General features: G+C 58.2%; 1 protein-coding gene across 1 annotated transcript in view; it reads right to left on the minus strand.

Annotated features, from left to right (window-relative positions):
- FAM222A (family with sequence similarity 222 member A) overlaps window positions 1-19,824 on the minus strand; it is a 48,086-nt gene extending 28,262 nt beyond the window's left edge. Inside the window, exon 1 of the mRNA XM_037052301.1 lies at window positions 18,758-19,824. The gene's annotated coding sequence lies outside the window, so the exon portion shown is untranslated. The remainder of the gene's footprint in view (window positions 1-18,757) is intronic.
- Between the last annotated feature and the right edge of the window lie 292 nt (window positions 19,825-20,116).

The raw sequence follows: 20,116 nt of genomic DNA on the forward strand, positions 1-20,116 counted from the left end.
AGGTCCAGGGCTGGGAAATCCAGGAGCAGGAGCAGAGGGAAGCAGGGAGCTTCAGGTTGGGGGGCAGAGCCGGTCCTGCCAATAATGATTTCTACCACAGACCCCTGTGGCAACCATATGCCTGGTCACCTCCCAGCTTCCACGGCCCCTACACACCCTACCCGCCCGTGGGGGCCAGGCTGAGCCTCTCCACGTGGGCTGACTGCCTTCTCCACTCACAACTCCCCCACTGACCCCTGCTGAGTTTCTAACGGCATCCTCCGAGGCCCTGTGTGAACCTCTGCCCTCTCCCTCCCCACACTGTTCCTCTCCCCTCCCCTAGGCCTTTCTTTGGTCCTCTAACTGGCCAACTCGGCTCCTACCCCAGGGCCTTTGCATTTGCAGTTTTACTTCTGCTTAATTATTCTACTACAATGCTCTCCAAAAAAAAATACAGTTTCTAGTATCCACCAGAGAAATTATTTTTAATAATTGTATTTAATCCAGTATATCCAAAACAGTATCCCTTTAATATGTAATCAATACTCAAAATGTACTAATAAGATATTTTACATTCTGCCCTGGCTGGTGTGGCTCAGTGGATTGAGTGCCGGCCTGCAGACCAAAGGGTCGCTGGTTCGATTCCCAGTCAGAGAACATGCCTGGGTTGTGGGCCAGGTCCCCAGTCTGGGGCATGCAGGAGGCAACTGATCAATGTTTCTCTCTCTTTCTCCCTTCCTTCCCCTCTCTTTAAAAAATAAATAAAAAAATTTTAAAAGATGTTTACCCTCCTTTTTTTTATACGAAGTCTTTGAAATCTGAGGTGGATTTTACACTGACAGGACATCTTTGTTCAGATTGGGTAAGGCTAAATAAAACTCTCTGTGCCAATTCCATCTCCTCTTTCATGCCTCAATACAAACGTCACCTCCTCCATGAGGCCCTCCTTGATCACTCCCTCTAAGTCAGCAACCCTCCAGCCTGGCCACTATCCCATCACCACTGTAGTTCCTTCACGGTCATTACCACTCTGAAATTATTTCATTGACGAATGATTTAGCATCTATCTTCTCTACTGCACACTCTGCTGTGTCTGAGTCCTGGGGCACACAGTAGGCACTCGGGGTGTGCAGGTGGTAGAAGATGGGCATTGGGATGGCAGCCTGGGGCCCCTGCCCACCTACCACCTTCCAAATTCTCCTCTCAGGGACAAGAGGCAGAGACTAATGTGTCTGTGTGCGCGCATGTGTATGAGGGACGGACACGCGCGCACACACACACATGCGTACACGTAAAGATCCCCACCCCTCCCCCACTTATAAAAAGGGGGCCCAGAAGAGGGGCCTCTTTTCAAAATCAGCCCAGCGCAGAAAAACGGCTGTGACAGCACAAAGCCGAGATTGAATCAGCGACGGGCCCGACTGCCTGGTGACGGTTACAAATGATCTGATGTGCAGGAGACGGGATCAGATGTGTGCGGAGAGGCGGCTGTGAGGCGCCCCCCGCATGCCAGACAATGGGCTGCCGGCTGGGCGGGCGAGCGGGTGGGCGAGCAGGTGGCGCCCGGGAGCCCAGTCCAGAACATGCCCATGGATGCAGCGCCCAGGACAGGCTTAGCGTGGAGCCGGCCACTCCCCTGGGCCAGGTCCTGGGCTTGGCCGTGTCCACGCAGCCAGTCACTCCCGGGAGCCCTGCCTGACCAAGACAGTCATTTACGCAAGGTGACGTGAAACACCTCCCGAGTGCCCGACACCTGGGGAAGAGTGTCCCCATTGTGAAACCAAGTGCTCGGCTTGGGGCAGTTGGGTGATGGCTGAATATTTCCGCATCCGGCTTGCCATTTCCAAATACTAAAAAATAAACATTGCTTTTGTATTGGGGGAGGAAAAAGAACCTTCTTCCTCCTTCTTGTATGCCACCAACCCCTGGCTTTTGCTCTCTGAGCCTCTGAAGGGTAGGCAAGAAGGAGCCACACCCCTGCCATTCATGCTCAGCCACTGGAACTGGCTCTGACCCCACCCCTAGGACGAGGGGCAGAGTTGATCCTCTGAGTGTGCAGTTCCCAGGCCCTCAATCAACTGCTGCTGAATGCCTTCTTGCTGCAACCCTCCCCACAGCCCGTTCGAGGTGGTGGGTCCAGAGAGACTGTGCAGCTCGCCCCGGGGCACACAGCAGTGAGGCAATCGAGCTGGGCCTCACAGAGGCCTCTAGTCTTTTTCTGCTCCAAGGCCAGGGACACAGAACCCGCTCCATCAATCCACAGTGAACAGAGAGGTACATCGGGGCCTCTCTTTCTTACCCACGCCTTGCATGGTCCGGGCTCATGGGTCTCCTCTCCTCTCTGGTCATCTGCCTTGGGGTCTCTTCCTCCTCACTTCACTGAACATTTTACCGCTTCCACCCAACAAACCCCTCTACATACCTGTAACACCTGGACCCCGGAGAAACGAGTGAGTGTCCATGCACACAGCAGCGAGGGGGCAGAGGCGCAGGGCTGGTGCTAAGTAGGCAAAAACCTCCCCTCTGGCTCGGTCTGGGAGGCGAGGCAAGCCCCACCGCCAGCCGTGCCCTGGCAGCTCAAGGGCTAGGGAGCTTCCGGAGGAGAGAAAGAGCCGCCCCTTAGGAGGTCTAGGCAGGGGCTGCTTCCTCTGGCAGTGGCCACAGCGGGACACCACACCTCGGCCTTGAGCACATCCTGGGAGGTGCAGGCTTATTCTTGGCTCCCGTTGTGCAGGGGGAACAGAGGCTTTGTCCAAGTCTGTGGCAGGGCCATGCCGAGGGAAGGCTGGGATGCCAAATGGGCGGCCAATGTCCTCAAAGACTGGCCACTCCTGGGGTGGGCGCTGCGCCAACTCCCCCAGGCACCAGCCTAGCCCTGAGTGGCCCATGTGACTATAGGCCAAGAGGCTGATGCCAAAAGGGTCTCTGTGAGGTCACTGAAGTCAGCCCTCAACCACCTCCACCAGGACCTCACCCTATGACTGGTCCTCACTTTCCGATGCTTGAGGCGCTGCCAGCCTCACCTGCCTCAGCCTCTTCAGGAGCACCCAGAAGGGGCCAAACAGCCCCGCGGCTAAACCCCCAACCCAGCACGGCCGTGTTCCAACTCCAGCTCTGCTACTTAACAGCAGGACGCTCTTCAGAAACTCCCTTGGGGCCTCAGCTTCTCTGTTTGAAAAACGGGGCTAGGAACTGTGCCTCTGTCCCCTGGCCATGACGAGGGCTAAGCCAGACGAGGTACGCACTGCCTGCAGTCACTCGCTCAATGGCAGTGGCTACTCTCACTGTTGCCCCCTTAGCTCCTTAAAATCCACTGCCCACTGGTGCCTGCTGTGCCAGCAATGGCCACCCTCAGCTGTCACCATCATGGGCCAGAAATGACAGCGAGGGGCTTACAGCGGTGAAAAGATTTGTCAGGGGTCCCGCAGAGGAGGGGGAAGGGGCCTGGGAGGCATCTGCAGCCCTGGCCTGAGGACCCGTGCGTTTCAAGAACTAAAACCCAACTCCTCCTAGCCCAGGGACAAGCCCCAGATATGCCCAGGTGAGAGTGGGGAAAGGGACGGCTGCATTCGCCAAGGCTCGCCTGAGCACCTGCTGCGTGCCAGGCTGTGGGACCAGAGACGACTCAGACACAGCAAAATGACTGAGCACACCCGCAGTGACCCTGAACTCGGGTCAGACAGAGGTTTGAAGAAGCCCCGAGAAGAGGGGTCATTCCCAGGAGGAGCAGCTTCCCAGAGGAGGGAGAATCTGAACCCCTTGGCTGCATGCTCCTGGGGGCCAGGGCAGTGCCCAATCTTCCAGGAGGGAAACTGAGGCACAGAGGAGCAGCCACTTGCCTGAGGCCATCCAGCAAGGGACTGGGGCGGCAGGCATTTGAACACATATCCGTCTGGCTCTGTGATCATGACTGTCCACCCACAGCCCCTCCGCGGGAGCGCACGTGCAGGGCAGGGTTGGGGTGTGCTGGAGAAGGATGGGCACAGGCTGGAGGAGCTGCGGTTTGGGAGGGGCCTCGAAGGCCAGGCTGAGGCCTGGGCACATCATCCACAGACAGGAGGGAGCCGCAGAGGAGGACGCTGGAGCTGGCCCATCTGGGTTCAAACCCTAGCTCTTCCACTCGCCGGCTGTGCAGCCTCGGGCAGGTCAATGAACCTCTCTGTGCTTCAGGTTCCCATCCGACAAAAGGGGTTCAGATCAATGAGGTTGAATTTTGGCACATAATGAATTTGATGGGTTTATTATATTTTTTAAAAAACCCCGAAAGCTGGTAGACTGAGACAAGACCCAGTCAGGTTTGGGGACAGTCTGGTTGCCAGGCCTAGTGGCCCCGGGCAGTAGGCACAGCCTGGCACACCTCGCCCAGCACTGTCAGGTGGTCGCCAGGCCTGGGGAGGGCGGCCACAGTCTCGAGTCTCCCCGGGGCACGCGCCAGCGTGTGCGTGCGCACGGCTGTGTTGCTGCAGCAGCTTCTATGCAAACATGTTAATTTGTTTTCATTTTGTGTTTTTTTTCCCTCACAGGATAATTGGGTGAGTTTGAAGTCTTGGCGAGGCTGCTGATTATAGCTATTTGGGTGGTGCCCTCGTGGGGCTTGAGCCCTGCCTCCTGCCTCTGGCAGCGAAGACGGTGTCTGGGGGTGTCTGGGGGTGTCTTGAGCTGCCTCTGGGTTCTGGGGGCTCTTGCTGGCTAAGGATGGGGAGGGTGAGACGCCCTGGGACCCCACGCATGCCCTCCACCCAGACAGTCCCATGTGCTCGAAGGGGGCAGACCTCCCCACAAACATCTTTTCTTCTCGTTTGCTATGGTAAAAAAAAAAAAAAAAAGTAAAAGAAACATAAACATAAAAAACTGTGACGTGGTTGCCAACACTACAAAGAAAAGCAAAGCAACAACAAAAATTCCATCTAAAATTCTCATTGTCTGATTTCTCTTGAAAGCAAACCAAAACTGGCTGCTCTGGAACCACTGAGTCCACGTTCCCACGAGGCTAAATGGCAGCTGCTTTGTTCCCTGTGCCACCTGGTTGGCCCTGTGGGTACCTGAGTTTCCTGCCTTGGGGAAGGGCGCAGGCTTTGGGGTCAGATGGGCGGAGCCTCGGTGAGGCCTCAATGGGTGCCTGCCTCCCTGAGCCTCCTCTCCCATCGGTAAACCCGAGTTGCCTTAGGAAGGTTAAAACAAGATGACTGAGTTTTCAGGAGACAGTAGGGGCTTGGAAGTGTTCATTCCCTTCTGTAGAGCAGGCAGGGCCAGGGTGGGAGGGAGCTTCCTGCTCCTCGGGTGTCCTGCACTTGACCCCATTCCCAGAAATGCAGCCTTGCCAATGATCTGTTTATATGTGTGTCCTGTTAGGCGGGGACTAGGTCCCTGAAGGGCAGGGCTGTGTCTGTTTCAGACTTCACTGGAGACCTACTATGCACCACACCCAAGAGCTGGGTGAGATGAAAAGGCCTAGGGCTCTGGTGGCTTGAGTAGGGTACAAAGCCCCGGGAGGGGACCCCAAGCCTCAACTAGACACGGGGTATTTAGGGAAGAGGCACATTGGAGCTACCCCTGCAGAGACTGTGCGTGCATGTGTGTGTGTGCGCATACACACAAGTGAGCTGGGGATGGGGCTAGTGGAGGCGCTGCTGGAGAAAGTCCTGGTGTGAGCAATGGCCCAGAGGAGGGAGTGGCCTGGTGAGTGGGAGCTGGTCCCAGGAGGCTGGAAAATGCTGCGAAAAGCCCAGCAGCCTTTGGGGACTTCCTGTGGGAGGTTTGGGGCCTCCCACGGGGCTGCCTCACAAAGGGAGTCAGGCAGCCTCTGCAGGGGCAGCTGCCATGGGCCGCTGCCATGGGCCAGGTGGGGGTGAGGAAGAGATTAAGGGCGGGGCTCCAGGAAGCTACCTTTCCTTGTTCCTGGCTCCTTGGGGCCCTTGACCAGTCCCTTCAATGACCTGAGCTTCAGTCTGATGACCTGTACGATGGGGCTGCGGCAGGGACCAGTGAGACAAACCTTCTGCTCCTGAGTCACTCTCCCATCCCTGTCACCCACCCCCTGCCTCAGCTTGTCCTCTCCCAGGACACAGGAGGGATGCTGGAAATGCAAGCCACGTGCGGGCAGCCTGAGCATGCGGAGCAGACACGGAGCTCGTGCTTTACCTGTGCCCCCAGCCCATCCCCCATGCTGGGTTCTGTTTCATTCCCACGTTTAAGCCAAGGAACTGAGGCTCAGGGAGGGTTTCTTGGGCAGGGTCCCTGCTAAAGCCGCGACAGCCACTAGGCCAGAGCCTGAGCAGGACAGAAGGATGGAACGGACATGTGGTGTCCATCCAAGGGACACACACACAGCCAGCAGCCCTCTTGAGACCATCCAGGCAATGAGGTGGGCACCTCAAGTTGCTGCCCTAGGTCCTGGGACCCCCAGACCAGCAGGGCACAGATCCTGGCCCCATAGCCAGCTTTGGGAGTAAGGCAAGTCGCTTGTCCTCTCTGAGCCTCAGTGTCTTCATGTGTCTCATAGGACTACTGCCCTTTACCTGCAGGGTGGTGGAGTGTCTGGCCCAGTGGCGGCACATAGTAGGCCCACAGCAAACCCAGTGAACGGCTTCTAGTGGCTCCATAGGAGCCAGAAGCCCCCAGGAAATGAGAGGAAGGCAAATAATGGTGGAAGGAGGCCGCAGGGGAGATAACAGGCTCCTGGCCAGTCCCCTGGGGGTGGCGGCAGACCTCTGTGGAGGGCTCAGACCTCCCTGGTCACACAGGGTAGCAGCTGGCAGCACCCCCTCCCCCAGTGAGCACCACACAAAGGGGCCTCTATTCCTGGCTCCGAGTATTTATCCCTGGCCATCGTGGCTGCCCCGCCTGGCCCGAGCCTACACAAAGGCTGATGTGTCCCTGCAGAGCCGGCCTGGCCTCCAGAACACCCGTCCACAGAGAGCCAGAGAGCTCAAAGGGGCCTTGGGGAGGGTTCACAGTGAACGGCAGGGCCACATCCAGGCCGAGACAAGGAGGGGGCCGGAAAGCCATGAAAAAGACCTTGGAGTGGATGAACCTGACTCTAGCTTCCCCCCGACCCCAGCTGTGTAACCTGAGGTCAGTTTGGACCTCGGTCTCCTCGTCTGTACAATGGAGACAATGATAGTAACATGCCCGGCTTTCTGGGATGTTGAAGGCTCAGTTAGGTGGTGTGGGGCCTGGCGTGCAGCCAGCACCCAGCACCTCAGAGCCAGATTAGAGGCACCGGTGGGGAAGGGTGGTGGGCAGGAGTGCCCCAGCATTTGGCCAGGCATGCTCTCAGCATCTCCCCCCTTAGCCCTTCCCTGGGGAGGGAGGGGGAGTGGCACCCCTTGTAGACCCCTCTGTCCTCCACCCAGCAAGGTCCCTGTGTGTTGGTGCTGACCCTCAGGCCAGGGCCTGAGCCCCCTACTGCCCCTGGCCTGTCAGCTGACCCGTTCATGAAACACCTACTATGTGCTGCGACTTTTAGCTCCCTCATCTCCTTTCAACCCTATGGCTACCCTGCCTGGGAGGGAGGGCACAGCAGGGTAGCACCGTGGTTATGGCCTCGGCAGTCCAGCCACCCAGGCCCAAACCCCAGCTCTATCACTCCCAGAAGTGGGACTGGCCCCAGCCAGCTTACACCCTGACCCCTGGGCTCTTACTCCCAACTCACACACGGCAAAACCGAGGCCCAGCAGGCAAGGGATGCCGTGTCTGCTGTGCAGGAGGTGGGATCATTCTGGGCAACAGACCAGGCATTGGAAGTCAAGTCTAATGGGCCCTGGTGCCCTCTGCCTCCTTGAGGATTTTGTGAGCATTTTAGAACTTCATTCTCGTTTCACAGACACCCTCAGCCCTGTGGGCCAGGGTGGGTGAGGCAGGGGACCCAGGCCTGGAGCCAGACCCACCCCCCTGCTGACCCCCAGGAGAACCGTGCCCTGCCACACACAGGCTGCCTCTTTCCCTCCCACCCGCTCTGGGCGGCCAAGTGAACAGCAGAACACCAAGTAATTAAGTCGGCGCGCACCATCCGGGCGCCCGGGAACACTGTGGAGTTTCCCTTTTATGTTTATAGCAATTGTATGAAAATGTGCAACATGAAGCGGCACCAGCTGACAAACGAGACGAAACAGACAGGATTCCAGGCCGGCTTTTTTCCGGGCCTGATTGGCATTAATTGTGAGCGTTTACAAAGCACAGCTCGACGCCTGACATTTGCTTCAAGCGAACGTTTCCTTCTAATAGTTTTAATGATTACAACGGGAGCTGGTGATCACTGCCGGGAGGGGAACGGGCTGCCTGGTGCCTGGCCTGGGCTCCTGCCAGGGGCCTGGCCAGCCCGTGCCTGCCTGGGTCGCTGGGGTCCCACTTCCCCCTGCTACCTGTTGTGGGAGGGCTGCACTGAGTACCAGGCCTTGGGGTCTTGGGCCCAGGGATCTCCAGCATGGGGCCTGGCTGCTGGCATACATGGTGCTGCTGGCTTGTGAAGCTGATGGGGAAACCCATGGGCACAGTGATCCCCTGCACAGGCTTAGGGAAGAGGGAGGGAGGGGAGGGAGGGAGGGAAGAGCAGTAAACTCAGCTGGCCTGCCTATGAGGCTGGAGGGCCTGTTTCCTCATCTTATAATGGGGGTAGGAAGGACCCCACAAATGCTGGCTGCTATTGCCTTGCTGTGTGAACTTGGCCAAGTCCCTTCCCTACTCTGGGCCTAACCTTCCTCACCTATAATGTGAGGGGCAGGGACTCGGTCAGCTGGAGTCATAGGATCCGGGTTCCAGTTCCAGTTCCAGCCTCCTTCCAGATTCATGACCTTGGGAGAGTCTCTTGACCTTTCCAAGCCTCAGTTTCCCTCATCAGGACAACACAGTTCACAAAGCCCAACAGGTGTCCCAGTGGTTTCTAGACTTCAATAAAAAGGGTATAACAACCCTGAATTTCTGGCAAGCCCAAAGCCTACATCTCATTCCCTCCCTGGAGTCCTTCGAACAACTCACTCATGGGTGTGTGTGTTCACTCACTCACTCACTTCACGGCACATCACGTGTCCTGATTGGGATGCTGGGAAGACATCAGTGAACAAAGCAAAGACCCTCCCAAGGGAAAGAGAAATGACAGACCTTCACACGCAGTGTCCCATCAACTTATCCCCATTTCACAGAGGAAGAAACCGAGGCACAGAGGGGCAGAAACGATGGCCTGAAGTCGCTGGGGTAAGGTGGCATGACAATCAAACCCTGGCAGGCCACCGCAGAGGGGAGGCCTTTCAGAATCCCGATGACCGGCCCACTCGGAGCCCAGGTGGAAGCCCTCACTGACGAGGCCTGGCTCTTGGGTGGGGCTCATCTTCAGAGCTGGGCACCATGGCAGAAGGGACCGCTGAGAACAGCGATTCTGTGAACCTGGGCTGCCCTGAGGGGAACTGGCCCAGCCTCTCCTGACGCCTCTTGGAAGCAGGTAGGCAAATCAAGGCAGTCACTGAATATCTCAAACCCCTCCTGGGGTCCATTTTCGGGGCCAGAAATGGGAGAGGAGGTGGCTCGTCTGTGGGCCCCCCCAAACACACTCATTCTCACACTGCCATCAACACTGTGTGATGCCCACTCCGCGCCAAGCGCTGCTCCAGAGGCCAGGCAAACAGCAGCAGCGAGGTAGCTGGGGAAGGACAGCGAGTGCCGGAACAGCTGCACGGCCTGTGCCAAGGCCCAGAGCCCAGAGAGAGCCCGTGGGCCCAGGAACTGCCGGCAGTTGGCTGAGGCCATCGCCCCCTCTCGGCAGGCGGGCTCCAGGGGGGCCTCTCAGCCCTGCCCCACCTGGTCCCCCGACTGCCAGGCCCACCCCACAGGAAGCCCCCCAGGACAAGTCCCAACTCTGTGGCGACGGCCAGAGAAACCTTGGCAACTGTTTCTTTTGGAGTCAGTTTTGGGGGGGTGGGGCAGGGAGATATTTTTTTAAATGTTTTTTTTTTCTCCTTTTGCATATGGTGGCACAGATGGGCCCATGATCCATAAAAACTGTTTGCAATTAAACTCCCACTTTGCATGGCTGGGTTTGTCAGTTGTCTGAACCACGAGCGCGGGGCTCCACACGGACAGGGAGACGGGACTCGGGGCTGGGTGGGGCCAGAGGCTCCAGGATGGGCAGAGGCCCAGGAACCTGCTCCCGGCATGGGGCCTGCCTGATGGGGTATCACAACAGCCATGCCAGCCACCTCTCTGGGCATCCCCTAGCCCTCGCCAGGAGTCGGAGTGTGGCCAGGCAGCTGGGGTGGGGCTTGGCAGGGCTTCCCTGTCCAGCAGAGACTTGGCCGGAGCAGGATGTCCTGGCGCAGAGGGTGATGAGGGTGGACAGAGAGGACCTAGTCACTACCTGGACCCTGCCAGAGACTGGGTCTGGGACCCAGGACAGGCGGGAGGGTGGTCGGGCAGTGCAAGCCATAACGGGGGTCCAGCAGGCAGAGTGCAACGGCAGGTTCAAGGCTGAGCAACCAGAATCTCTGGCCCAGTTGGCAGAAGAGACCCAGGGTGGTGCCAGGAAGAGCTGCCATGGGCCAGAACTGGCCCCTCTGCCTCCTGGAAGCAGGGAGGGAAGTCAAGGCAGGTACGGAGCACATCGCAAGGGCTCTCTGTGTGCCAGAGCCTTGCTGGAGGGCTTCCGAAAGGGGGCCGAGGGGCCTGCACCCTTTCCACTAATTCCTGGACTCAAAAGGCCAGCCTGCCGCCCCAGGATACTTGGTTGTTTGGGTTTGCGAATGCATCATTTGCCTTGGGGGAAATCCTGAGATTGCTAATAATTGTTCCCTGATGAAAAGAAAGAAGGCCCTGATACCCGCCTCCCCCCACCCCCTCCAAGCTGGAAAAGAAAAGTCATAAAAATAGCTTGTTATCTCACCTATTGCGCCTCAGACTGGATGTTACTGCTAATTGGGTATAACATCCTTGTCTTGTTCTCTCAGAAGCTAAATCAAGAAAGCGCCACTGCTGCGAACTAATTATATCTCCGGCCTGCAGCCTGCAGCTTGTCTCTCCCTTTATTGAGTTAAAAAATGGTCATGAACCTTCATCTTTTATTCTCCCAAGCGCTGGGTTGAGGCTGCCGGCCAGGAGTGGCAGGGAGGCGGGGACATCCCTTAGAAAGTCTAGGATGGGCCGTGGGGACAGGGGGCAGGGACCACCGCACTGGGAGGGAAACCCTTGCCCCAGGGACCCACCCAAGGTCCAACCCCTGACCCGAAGTTCAGCTTCTCCTAGAAAGAGGGAACTCTGGCCTCTCCTGCTTGTGGCTGGCCCCACAGGGGGTCGGGAACATTTCAGTCCAGAAAGCATTCATTTATTCTTTCAACAGTTTCTCAGATGCCTACCTACTGGGCACCAGGCACTGTTCTAGGCTAAAGCTTCCAGGAGACCAGAGGTAGTCCCAAGCACCAGCTGACCTCACCCGAGGTTCATGGAGATGCTGAATAAACGCACTGCTGGGCTGTTCATCTACTCAAGGGGCTGCCACAGTTCCCTGCCACAGGAGGGCGAAGTCCAAGTGCCAAGACCAGCCCCGGCTCCCTCTACGGTCCCTTTCTCTCCACATTCCAGCCACATCCAGCCACACACTAGTTCCGCAACCTAAATACTCTTATCTATCTGCCTCTGACCTGCTTCTCACGCTGTTCCCTCCACCTCTGCCTGTCAGAAGCCAACCATTCTTGAATGAAACCTCCTTCACACTCTGACCAACCCTGCTCCAGGCTGCCAGCTTCGAGACCTGGGTGCGAATGTCACTCAGCCAGCCACTCAGCATGTGCATGGCCTTGTTCTTCTTCATCACACCAAGCCTCGTTTTGTTCATCTTGAAAATGGGCTAAGAATTCCACCTAGGGGAGCTGAGAGGCGTACTGCAGGTAGTGTGCAGAATGATGGATGAGAGGGCGGCCAAGAAGGTCCCAGCTCTCAGGAAGAGCTCAATAAACGCTGCCATTATCATCCAGACTGAAAGCATCTGGAATCTGCCCAGAGCAATCATGCTGAGCATGGGCTGGGCTGCAGGGGTGGGGACACAGGTCCCCCTGGGAGATGAAGGAAGGCAGCAGACCCTCACACCTGCACAGCTCTTGTGGCTGAAGAACAACCCATCTCCTTGGAGAAGATACCCCGGTCTCCCTCACTCTGGTACCCTGATCCTCTGAACCACATGGAGCAGGGCCAGAGGGACTCCTGAGCTCTTCAGGGCCAGGCAGGCGAGCAGGCTTCAGCTCATAGATTGGTGCTGCCTGCCCAGAGTCCTGGAAAGAACCCTGCTGATTGATTCGTGCTGCCTGCCCAAAGCCCTGGAAAGAACCCAAGGTCAGGGGAAGAACTCAGCAGGGGAAAGAGGGCAGCAATTGATTGGCGATGTCTGCCAAGGGCACAGCAGTGTAAAGCAAGATGGGCCTGCGATGGATTTGCCATCCTTGACATTTTCCAGAGGACGCAGCTGAGGCCCAGCTGGCGTTGGGGGGTGACCTGCTCAAGGTCGTGTAGCTTATTAAGGCAACAGCTGGCCTAGAACTGGATCCTCTCAGCTACAGCCCAAGGATTCTCACGTGACAGCCTCACCCAGCCCCATGCCCTCGCAAGACAGGAAATGGGAAAAAGCTTGCGTGGATAAGGAAGGGGACTGTGTTGGCCTGCCACATGGCCCCGGGCTGTTGCCTCACTTCACTGAGCTTCAGTTTCTTCATTTACAGCCCAGAACCATGTAAGGATTGAGAGGACAAAATGCCAAAGCGCGAAGCTCAACTTGGCACACAGCAGATGCCACCGTAACAGGCAAAGGTGTGTAAACAGAAGCCCCCACCTCCAGGGAGCCATCCCTGGCTATCAGCTGGAAGCAATAATTCCAACCTCTGATTTCCTAGCATGCTCTGAGAGCCTGGGGACCCCAGTCTGGCTTGTTCACGGCTGTCCCCCAGGTCCTGGCACGGCGCCTGCAGACCGTGAATTCCTGTATTGTGGCAACGAACCCTCTGCACTGCGATGTGTTTGTTGGGGGCCTTGCCACCTTTCAAGGCAACTGGCCTTGTTCATCTTCGCATCCCCGGCACCTGGCAGGGAGCCTGGCAGGGAGCACTGAATCTCTTTGAGTGATCGGATGAATAAAGGGCGAAAATAGCAGTTCCTGTTTACTGCCCACTTGCTATCGGTTACTGCCAAGCCTCGCAGCTGCCCTCCAAAGTGGATCCCTGGCTCATCTGACAGATGATGAGGCTGGGATTATTCAGATGTGAGGGGCAGGGCCAAGCCCCCAAATCAGGCCTGGGGACTGAATTTGGCTGGGAGACGCTGCCACCTCGGCCTCCCCGGTGCCAAGCTCAGACCTGGACCCCGTGGGGCAGCGGACCCGGCTGGGGGAGCAGATCTATGGAGCAGACAGCTGGTGGCTGCACCACCCCCCTCCTCCTCCAAAGGAGGCCCCTTCCCCACAGACTCCGGGCCATTAACTTTCGTGTCATTACATCCCCATCCCCAGGCGCCTGTGCACCGCTGGCCTCAGCCTTACCCCCTGACCTCTCCGGCCTTTGTCCCTTGTGCCCTCTGCACAATGGCGGGGGCTCCCGGGGCCCCAAACAGCTGCTGTGGGGCCAGGATGGTTGGCTGGGGCCTGAGCCCTGCCCACCCAGTTCTGAAAGGCTCAGCGAAGCTCACCCGAGAGCGCCACACACTCAGGCTCATTTCACCCACAAGCCTGTGAGAAAACCACTGTGACTCCCTTGAACAGATGAGGAAAATGGGGCCCAGGGAGGTAAAGTGACTTGTTGGAAGACACACAGCCAATGAGAGGACAGGAGCTGGGGTTCCTCCCAGTCATACTCCAGCCCTCACACACCCTCCTCATTTATCCCCTTTACCTCCACCCTCTTATAAGCTTCCCCTGATCTTACTGGTTATGCCCCTTGGTTCTCAAGCTCCCTCTGCCAGTCACATCCCCATTCATTGCATTCTGGGCAGATCTACCCAGGCTTCAGGGCCCAGAGCAAGAGCCCCCTCTGTCAGGAAGCCCTCCATGACCAGCTGTAGTTTCCCCACCTTGATGTCTCTCCTCTAGCCCTGCGCTGGCTCTGTCCAGAAATCAGGTGAGTTGCAGATCATTTTACTCCCCGTGGAAGCTGTGGGCCGTCTGATTTCTTAGAGCTGTGTCACCCAGAGAGTGGCCCACGGGGTGCCCAGCCCAGGCTGATGGCAGGTGTTTATTGAATAGAAACACTCGGGGCGTGGCAGCGGGGAGGGGGTGGGGGGAGGGGAGCTGGAATCCCACTTACAGCCACCAACAGACCTCATACACCTGCCACTCTCTGGCTGTGGGACTTTGGGCAGCGACATAATTCCTCTGTGCCCTGTTCCTCCCTGACAAAATGGGGCAGCACCCGCATTTCTTGGGGTCATGACATAAGCCCAGGGAAGTTACCAGACAGGTGACCCCTACCCAGGAATGATCCCATTATTTCTGTCTATACCCCACTCCAGTGCCATCACAGGAATTTTGGGGTTAGACTCAGCTTCCAGCCACTTTCTGGGCCTGTGGTGCTGGGCAGGTGGCGCATTCCCCACGGCCTCTCTTTCCCCATCTCTGAAATGGTACCAACTCCGCCCACAGGAAGGCAACACCCCCATCTCCGCACCGTCTTTTGTTTGAGGCACGCAGTAGGCACTCAGATATTTCTCAACTAACGAAGCAAAGGTCCCGGTGGAAGGAATTCAACCACCTTCCAGCCTCCTCCCTCCCCCACTCCCTTAGCCTCCAGAATCCCCCCTCCCCTCCCGGTGCAGACTAAAATAGTCATTAGGCAGATTTCAAAAGATGTCAGTAGCTTATAATTATAGTCGACATCCTTCTGAGATAAAAGTGATTACCTTGGATGCAAATCACTTAGCAACCAATCAGGGCGGTGGGCGGCGCCCGCGGAGGTGACCGGCCAGCGCCAAGCCCTCCTCCCGCAGCCTGCTCAGCACAGGCAGAGAAAGCGCACAATAGCTCTCGACACGCAAATGGGTTAACACAATAAAGGAGGCTCCGGCCGCTGCCGGGGGCGAGCCGCAATTCCTGGCCCGCGGGAGGTAATAAAGCGGCCCTTTTGTGCGCGCCCCTTCGTTCTCACCCCCGCCCCACGCCCAGAGGAATCGCCGCCTGATTGAATTACGGTTCATGAATATGAGCTGCTCCGCTTGCTTCCTCCGGTTTGTGAGGGATTGGGAGGCTGAGAGGGCAGGAGGGGGCCTGGGGAGGGGCCCCCTGGCCAGGCCCCAGCACCCACCCCAGGAGCTCAGATGGAAGCCACATATATGGGGTACCCAGTGTAGGTTAGGTGAGAGACCCAGCAGAGGCCACTGGAAGGGTTGGAGGCCCAGACCTGCCCTGGGGCCTTTGATCTTTGGGTCCAAGAGGGACTGGGAAAGCCTTTCAAGGCCCCATTCTGAGGTTGAAGCTGACAATGGCCAGGAGAATGTGCATTTATGGTGTGCTTACTGTATGCCACCACCTGTGCTAAGCCCTCACTGAATCCTTATCACACCCTGGGAAGTGGGTGCTATTATCAGCTCCTTCTCACAGATCTGGAAACTGAGGCTCAGACTGGCAAAGCTGGTCACTCAAGGTCACACAGCCAGCAGGGGACAGACCCACTCCATAGCTGGGCTCTTTACCATCGGGGCTTTAAGTTACCCAGCCCAGGTGCAGAGCAACTGTGAGACTCAGAAGGGACGGGATGGGTGAGCTTACACGGAATTAGGTAAGTGATAAGGATTAGAGAAGGTGGGGGGTGGACAGCTAACCTTGACACACAGGATGGCCCAGAGAGCTGAGGAGGCCCTCCCCACCCTTACTGGAAGGATGTCCAGGGTCTCCATCTCTGATGAGACTCTCTCCTGCTCAAACCTCCCCCATCCGCCTAAGCCTCCAGGACACCCCAGGGCCACTCGAGGGCCCCCTCCGTGGCCACTCCCACTGCCCAGGACACTCTTTTCACCTCCCCGCCTGGCGGATCCCTATTTGCCCTTTCTGAGAGTCAAAGGGCACTCCTCCTACAGGGCACACCCCCACCACCAGGCTGGGTTAGCAGGTCACATCTACCAAAGGTGCCCTTGCCCCATCTATATTCCTGACTTCCCCACCAGTGGGATGCCTCTGAGAGGGACCCTGGGATGGCTGGGGCAGCCTCACTCTCCACCCCAGGTAAGCCCACAGAGGCAGACGACAAGGAGCCTAAGCTGGCTCTCGCACCCCTTCCTGGCAGGCGGGTTTCATGTTCTCCCTTCCTTCCCCTGGTGCTGGAGGAAGAGGTGCCAGGGGAGAAGGAAGCAGGCTGCCCACAAGGCCAAAGTAGAAGTGCTTACTCTGCTCAATCTGTAGGTAACGGGAAGCCTGATCCCAACCTCGGTTTCAGTGTGGCAAGACATCATGGTGAGGCCAAATTTCCTCTATAGCCAATGGCCCCTGACTCTTACAGGGACTATGTCCAATGGGGGGGGTGTCAGTGCCTCCCCTGCATAGATGAGGGTGGGAAGACCTGGGAACTCTGAAGCCAGCACAGTTGAGAGCCTAACCTCTGCAGTTTCCTGGCTGAGCACCTGCATCTCATCACTTCCTCTGTTTTAGCCTCGGTTTCCTCATCTGTGTAATGGGCTACAGCACGTGAGTCACGGCAAAGAGTAACTGAGATCCCATGAAATGCTGGCACGCTGGGTAAGCTGGCGCTCCCTCCTGTGTGACACCTGGTGCTGTTGCCAAGCCCAGGGAAGGGAACAGAAGGAATCGCCCAATTCTGACAGCCTTTCCCTCCGCCTTGGCTTCGGAAGTGTAAATACTGCGTGGAGGCCCTCCAGCCGCCTGTGTTTGTGGATCTCCGGCGCACTCGCAGCGTGTTTCTAAACTGGGAAGCTCCGAGAGGCAGTGCAAACAGCCTTTCTGCCCACCTCTCCCACTTCGCTCCCCATCTGCTATTGCTCCTCTTTCCTTGGAAGCCTGTGTGTTTAACGACACCGTTTCAGCTAGAAATATCATCTCCCTGCAAAGCCCCCAAAGGCAGCTCCACTGATATTTATTGACCTGTTCATCTAGCTAGAGAGCCGAGTTAAACAGGGGAAAAAAATGCTTGCTGCATAGAGAAGGGGCCTGGCCTCTCATAATGAACTCACATACACCCACCTTCCCTGCTCTCACCCCACCCTGCACCACTGAAGTGGTGACACAGTTCTCTAACCTTTTCCTAGAAATGTGATCACAGCACCTCCGACACTGGCAGCAATTGCTGGAAGGAACTTAGAAGAGGCATCGAGGGGGCAGCAGCAGGACGCTGCCTGAGGGTCCTCTGGGCCTTCACGAGGAGCAGGGTCAGTGCTGGCCCCTTGCCCTGACTGGCGTGGCTCAGTGGGTTTGGTGTCGTCCTGCAAGCCGGTCCCATTCTGGGTCAGGACATATGTCTGGGTTGCCCGTCAGGTCCCCAGTTGGGGGCATTGATAGTTCTCTCCCTCTCTTTCTCCCCGCCTTCCCCTCTCTCTAAAAATAAGTAAATAAAATCTTTAAAAAATAAAGAAAACTGGCTCCTTGGCAGAGACATGCTTTACTCAGACCTTGGCACTGAGGGGCCTGACTTGCCCTCCATTCACTTAACGAACACCACATGGAGCTTGTCAAAATCATCCCAAACACCAAAAGGAGTGGGGGCAGTCGGGAGTTCAGGCTTGGCCAAGGCCCCTTATCTTGGCAGCGAACAGCAGGGCGCCCTCTGGACTTGGAGGGCAGAAGGCAGCAGCTCCTTTGCACGTTCCCTGGCTGGGGGTGAGGCACCCAGGTTTTCCTGACCAGAAGTAGGAACCCCCTTTTAAGGCAGGGGACCCACAGCTCTCTGGGGACCCAGGGAACTTCAGCCTGCTGGCTGGGTGTGTTGCAGCAGGTGGTCTCTGTTGCACCCCTTTTGAAAGCAGAAAGTTGCTATTGGGGAGTCCTAAGCCCCCAAAGGCTATATGACCAAAGCTGAACACCTGTCCTTGAGGGGAGGAGCATGAGGGACAGCTGGTGTTGCTCCCCCCTCCCCCACCTCATCAGGGCACTGGGGATTTGGGTCAGGGGACTGCATTTGGGTTGGGGTGTCTGCCTTCACCCCTCCACTACCCAGAGGCATCCAGCCCCGCCCTTGGATGCAGTGGCCCTCATGCTCTCTTTGGGTTAGGACAAGTTGTGTCCCCACTGCGACCCCAGTGACACCAGAGGCCTGGTAGTGATGTCACACCACGGCTGCCTTGGGCACCTGCCATACCTGCCAGTTTTTTTTTAATAGGAACATAGATTGTAAGGGGACCCGCTACAGTCTAGCCTCAGAGAAACAATTCTCAAAAGCAGCCACCTGCATGTCACTGGGTCTCCAAGTACCCCTCTGACCCAATGTCCCCTGAACATCTCAGAGGCTACTTGGGAGAACACCACGCTATCCCATGCTGGGTGCCCCCCTTCTCAAACACTACAAGGGGCAGGAATTCCCGGCGGATTTTGAGAAGACAGAGCCGCTACCCCTGCTACTTTTGTCTGCTGGCTTTAGGGATGGGGTGACATATACCCGGCTCAGGGCCCAGCAGAGTACACACAACAGTCCCTAACCTCCACTCTGGCCTGCTGGCGAGTAGAGGCAAGTTGTGTGTGGGAAGGAAAGGAGGGCCAAGAAGCACCCATGCTTCAGAATGCCCAACAGTCCGAGTTCCCTTTATTTTCCGTCCGGGCTGCCCCGACGCCAGGGGGTGCCCCCAGCTCCAACCGGCAACCCTGCCCCGCGGGACTCACCGGATCAACCAGGTCTCAGCGGCGACTCTCCGCTGGCAGGGTTGCAGCCATGCAGAGGTGACAGAGGCTGCCTGACAGGGCCCCTCTTGGGGGCCGATATCTCTCTCCGGGTGGAAAGGGATGCTGTCGGTGAGGCCAATACAGGCGCCGGCCCGCGCCGTCCGAAGTCGGGGCTGGAGGGTCTCTGCTCAGCAGGGGTCGCGCCCGCCCAGAACCTGCGCCGCGCCGGCGCTCAAGCGGCTCATCCTCGCGGAGGCTTGTGCTCACCGCGTCCCGCGGGCGGCGCTGCGCCTCCCCTCTGGGTCCCGCTCAGGGCTGCAGCTCAGCCCTCGCCGCTCCCCGGGGCGCCCTCTCCGCCTGCGCCGGGAGCCCCGCAGCCGCGGCCCCTCTCGCCCGCCCCAGCTGCAGCCTGTCTTTGTTGCTTCCTTTCGCTCGACCGCCCGCTGGAGGCTTGCAGCCCTGGGATTCGCCCAGGGGTGGGAGGGTTTTCTCCTTTAGAATTGCAGGCACCTGCAGCGGTCCGGGCGCTTCGCCGGGCATGCACCGGCCTCCGCAGGTTGCAAAGAGAGGCAGCGAGATTGCACCGGCCCCTCCTCCTCCTGCTCCGAGCCCCGGGTGTTGGGGGAGGGGAAGGCGGAGAGCAGCAGCAGCCGAGGCGGTGACAGCGGGCGGCGGAGGCTCGGATACAGCCCCGGGGGCTTCAGCGCCGAGAAATAATCTGTCCGGCTACAACAGGGAGGACGTGAGGACGGCCCGGAGGACGGTGCACCGGGAGTGCGAGCTCGCGAGGTGCAGAAGGGGCGGCGTGCACCGGGCTCTCACGCGCCCGTGGCCCGGGGTGGCATGCGGGGGGCTCCCGGGACCTCAGCCTCGCGCCGCCTGGCGCGCGCCGGCGCCTCGTCTCGCTTGAGATCCGGTTGCCGCACGCCTCGCCTCGGAGGTGGTGGGCCCGGCTCTTCGCCTTCCCTTGCTGGGGCACGCAGCCTCTTCGCGGAGCCTCCAGCCCTGCTGTCCTGCCCGCTGCTCCGCTCCGGCCCGACTGACAGGAGCGAGCGCCGGCAACTGCCGCGGTGTCTCGCCCCCCGCCCTCCCTCTGAGGTCCGACCCAATCAGCGAAGGCCGGGAGGCGGTTACCAGGGTGACGCGGCGCCGCGTCCTGTGGGGGGCGTGGCCGAGGGGCCGCCACGCGCGCTTTTCGCGGCAAAATTCAAAGACCGGCAGGGCGGCTCTCCAACCTCCTCCCCCAAGCTGGGGCAAGGCGGGGCCAGCCTCGAAAGGACTGCATCTCCCGGTATGCAGCACGCAGGCCCTGGGCGGTGGGGCCCCAGATGGTGGTGCAGGGCATGCTGGTACTTGCAG

This window comes from Sturnira hondurensis, unplaced genomic scaffold, assembly GCF_014824575.4.
Source record: "Sturnira hondurensis isolate 20B ecotype Veracruz unplaced genomic scaffold, ASM1482457v3 Scaffold0007406, whole genome shotgun sequence".
NCBI classification, from domain to species: domain Eukaryota; kingdom Metazoa; phylum Chordata; class Mammalia; order Chiroptera; family Phyllostomidae; genus Sturnira; species Sturnira hondurensis.